This window comes from Centropristis striata, chromosome 13 (genome assembly GCF_030273125.1).
Source record: "Centropristis striata isolate RG_2023a ecotype Rhode Island chromosome 13, C.striata_1.0, whole genome shotgun sequence".
NCBI lineage: Eukaryota > Metazoa > Chordata > Actinopteri > Perciformes > Serranidae > Centropristis > Centropristis striata.
In genome coordinates this window covers 672,748-677,747 of record NC_081529.1, presented here as the reverse complement: position 1 = coordinate 677,747, position 5,000 = coordinate 672,748, and positions in this window count along the sequence as shown.

The following is a 5,000-nucleotide window of genomic DNA, read 5'->3' as shown; positions in this document are numbered from 1 at the left end:
CTTTTTTTTGCTTTTTCCCCCACTTCTTTCTCTTCTTTCTAACTTTTTTTTAAATTTGCTTTTAAATGTCTTCTAATGTGTTTTATGTATTTTAATCTTGCCCCTGTAAAGCACTTTGAATGTCCCTGTGTCCGAATTGTGCTATATAAATAAACTAGCATCAGTTAGCCGCTAGCATCAGCTAGCCGCTAGCATCAGTTAGCCGCTAGCTTTCGCTAATGACCTCATTTCCCAACAAAGAAATAAGAGTTATCAGAACTATTGTCCCTTGTTGTGAACCCCAACTTAAAGATATAAGTAACAACAACTCACCAACTTGTTTTTGAGCAGACAACTGGCTTCCTTTGTTGTGCTAACTTACATTATTGCCCTAAATGTCAATCATTTATATTTCCAAGTTTTACCAACTTAAATCACTGTTTTAGGCCAAAAAATACAAGTTGGCTTTTTTTGCAGTGTATTTGCTTTTTCTGAGCTTCACAATCCTTTGAAGCAGAGAGAAAAGATTAGAGAGACTCAGCTGCCAGAGAAGTAATTTAATAATATCCATATTATTGATAGTGTTTTAATATAATCTATAGTATTTATAGTGTTTTAATATAATCCATAGTATTGATAGTGTTTTAATATAATCCATAGTATTAATAGTGTTTTAATATAATCCATAGTATTGATAGTGTTTTAATATAATCCATAGTATTTATAGAGTTTTAATATAATCCATAGTATTTATAGAGTTTTCATATAATCCATAGTATTGATAGAGTTTTAATATAAATCATAAAATTAACGTTTTAAAATAAAGTTCCAGATCATGTGCAGCTGTTTCACTCTTACATAATCACTTATAGAAGGTATGAATTTTTCTACTTCTCCTTTATAACAGTTGATTTATTATTAAGTGTGCAGAGTCACTGATAGAAACACATTTACTGTAAGTAACTGAAAACAGTCGACCACAAACTGAAAAAGGGAACCTGCTGACATCTAGAACCAGAGAGAATAACGCCTGTTCATGTCTGAGGGACCATGAGGAAGTTTACTGTGTTGAGAGATTGAAGAGCAAGACGACATGATGATGATGTGTGACTGTGTTCCTGAAGGAGAAGAGGCCAGATGAGGAGGAGGACCAGAGGAGAGGAGACAACACCTCAATAGTTCCTCATGTTCATCATAATCTGATCCAGTTCAAGGTGCTGCAGCGTCTACTATTAGATTACTGTAAGACCTCCCTGACTAACATGTAGCCACACATTGATCCTTGTGTGACTGATGCAAAATGCTTCTGCGACTCTATATCAGATGTTCTGGGGCTGCCCTGAATTGGACCAATTCTGGTCATCTTTCTTTGATTTATTCTCTAAACTATTTAAAAAATATGTTACTCCTACTCCCTGCCCCGTTATTGCCATTTTTGGTGTAACCTCAGAAAACATATCTATGACTTCCTGTCAGCGCAAGGTTATAGCATCTCCTCCTTATTAGCGCGGCGTTTGATTTTGTTGAACTGGAAGAATAAACACTGCTCCACCCACATACACACATCTCATCAGGAGTATTATGTGTAATATTAAACTAGAAAAATCAGGTTTACTGTTAATGGTGTTCTACAGAACTTTCACAAGACATTATTGGATTAGTAAAGCAACTCGATGGGCTTCATTTAGAGTGATAAACGTCCCTTCCTGTCTGTTTGTGTATTATCTTCCTTTTATTCCATTTCATTATTATTATGTATTTATTTATTTTTCTATTTCTTATTCTCTTATTTGGTTATCTTCATTCATTTATTTATCTATGGATGTTTTGGATAAACTGATGTGTGCTCTGACAGCTGATATAATTATGCATCTAAGGAAAATACAATAAAAATAATTTTGAAAGAATAGTTCCTCACGTCAAAGGGAAGATAGACGCTTCTGTCTCTTTGACGTTGACAGTATTTTATAGGTGGATTGAGCTTTAGATCAGTCTTCCAGGTTCATGAGATTAAAAGCTGGTTTAAAAAAAAGATTAAGAATGTATTTGATGTCAACACCTTCATTGTTTCATCATTTTATTGGAGTGAGGCTGGGCTATTTGATACCAGACTGTATAATGCTTTCTTTTTCCTTTTCTTATTATTGTCATTTTTATATATTTTTAGAATGACTTGAGTTTGTAATGCCTGTAATGATTGTGTGGAGCCAGGAAGACTAGCGGCCGTCAGCTAATGGGGATCCTTTTAAATAAACAAATAAACAAAAGATACATACTCTGTATTATTGACAAAAGTAATAATAAATAAAAATTCTATGAAAATGAACCAATGACAGTCAGACATTGCTTTTCAACCATGCTTCAACAGAATTATTTTAAAAAATAAACTCATGAAACAGGCTTCGACAAAAATGATGGTACTCTTTACTTAATATTAATATGTTGTTGCACAACCTGTTGAGGCAATCACTGCAACCAAACGCTTCCTGTAAGAGTCAATGAGACTCTGCAGCTCTCAGCAGGTATTCTGGCCTCATGACATCATTATTGTCCACGCCTGTTTCATGAGGTTATCTTTTTAAAACGATTCTGTTGAACCACGGTTCAAAATCAATGTCGGATTTTCATTTGTTCATTTTCATATAATTTCTAGTTACTTTTGTCAGATTCAAGTTATTTCTGTGACCATTGTGGGTTTTTCTTTCATTAACGAGGGGAACCAACACTTCTGTCCATGTGTCTCCAGAACACTCTGTTGATTACAGCAGCTGTTCTCAACCTTGGGGTCGGGACCCCAATTGGGGTCGCGAGATGATTTCTGGGGGTCGCCAAATCATTTAGGAAGTCAGCTCTGTCTCCACTGTGTTAAAGTGTTCATGTGTTTTAGTCTTTTTGGTCATTTTGTGTCTTCGTTTGGTCATTTTGTGTCTTTTTTTGGTCATTTTGTTTCCTTTTTTTGGTCATTTTGTGTCTTTTTTTGGTCATTTTGTGTCTTTTTTTGGTCATTTTGTTTCCTTTTTTTGGTCATTTTGTGTCTTTCTTGGTCAATTTGTGTCTTTTTTTGTCATTTTGTGTCTTTTTTTTGTCATTTTGTGTCTTTTTTTGGTCAATTTGTGTCTTTTTTGGTCATTTTGTGTCTTTTTTTGTCATTTTGTTTCCTTTTTTTGGTCATTTTGTGTCTTTTTTTGGTCATTTTGTGTCTTTTTTTGGTCATTTTGTTTCCTTTTTTTGGTCATTTTGTGTCTTTCTTGGTCAATTTGTGTCTTTTTGGTCATTTTGTGTCTTTTTTTGTCATTTTGTGTCTTTTTTTGGTCATTTTGTGTCTTTTTTTGGTCAATTTGTGTCTTTTTTGGTCATTTTGTGTCTTTTTTGGTCATTTTGTTTCCTTTTTTTGGTCATTTTGTGTCTTTTTTTGGTCATTTTGTGTCTTTTTTTGGTCATTTTGTTTCCTTGTTTTGGTCATTTTGTTTCTTTCTTGGTCAATTTGTGTCTTTTTGGTCATTTTGTGTCTTTTTTTGTCATTTTGTGTCTTTTTTTGGTCATTTTGTGTCTTTTTTTGTCATTTTGTGTCTTTTTTTGGTCAATTTGTGTCTTTTTTGGTCATTTTGTTTCTTTTTTGGGTGATCTGAACTGTGCGTGTGAGATTGTGGGTCGTGGACAACATGCATGTTAAATTGGGGGTCGCGACTCAAAAAGGTTGAGAACTACTGGATTACAATGAGTCAGACATGTGCAACAAAGTGGTGATCAGCTGTGAACTGAGCTTCATCCTCATCATCCTCTCTCTCATCACAGGACGAGTGGAGAGGCTGTGTGATGAGCTAAATCTCTCTTTATATAGTTATAGTTATAGTTTCAGTGATGTGGGGTATTTACCTGTTAGCACCTAGAACTGAGAGCATATTTTGTGAAGTTGTGTAAACCTCCCTGCCTTAGATCAACACAACATCTAGAGATCATTAGCATGGTGGTCCAACCTTCAGATGACTGAAACCTCCAGTATGTCTCACTTTATGACAAAGTGTCATGGCACTTGAGCTTTTCATGCTTTTTCTTACTATTTATGCACACACACACTTTGTCACTCTCACACACACACACACACACACACACACACACACACACACACACACACACACACACACACACACACACACACACACACACACACACACACACACACACACACACACACACACACACACACACACACACACACACACACACACACACACACACACACACACACACACACACACACACACACACACCCTTGAGTGTTATGCAAGAGGCAGGAACTCGCTGCATATTAACCATTTGTGTCAAACTAAAGTCTTTCAGAATAACAAACAGTAAACATACGTCATGTTCACATATTTTAGTGATTTGTCAGTAAACAAACCAACAGAGAGGAAAGTGCTTTAGATTATTAACTGAAACAGACAGAGAATCAGAGAGATGAGGAGCAGATATTCCTGAGAAACGTTCCCATCAGACTACAGGATGAGTTATGAGTGATGAGTGATGAATCAGCCTCTGAGATGTGAAACAGATAATATGTAAATGTGCTGCTGAGCCACACAACAGATGTTTGATATTTGAATGAGGGAAGTAGAGTGAGAGTGTAACACAACTCTCTGATAGCAGTAACAGCCTTCAGTTCAAGTATATTAACACACGTCTGCTTCATATCAACCAACACATGATACGCCAACTAAATATTCCCTGCTGGTGTATTAAAGCAGCTAAAGTTTCATTCAGCTTTCATTTTGTGTTTAGCCTGGTGCTACCTGTGGTCTACAGACTGCACACGGCTATACCCTTTATTGATGACATCTGACCAATCACTATGATAATACAAATAATATTAACTTTATTGACCTTGACCTCCAATGTAAAAATGAAAAATTTAGAAAAAAAATCTGCAAGAAACAGTCGAGTTCTTCTTCAACGACTTGTACCAGGAGAACTTGAGTATGACGGCATATTAAAGCCAAGTATGAATAAAAATACAAATACAA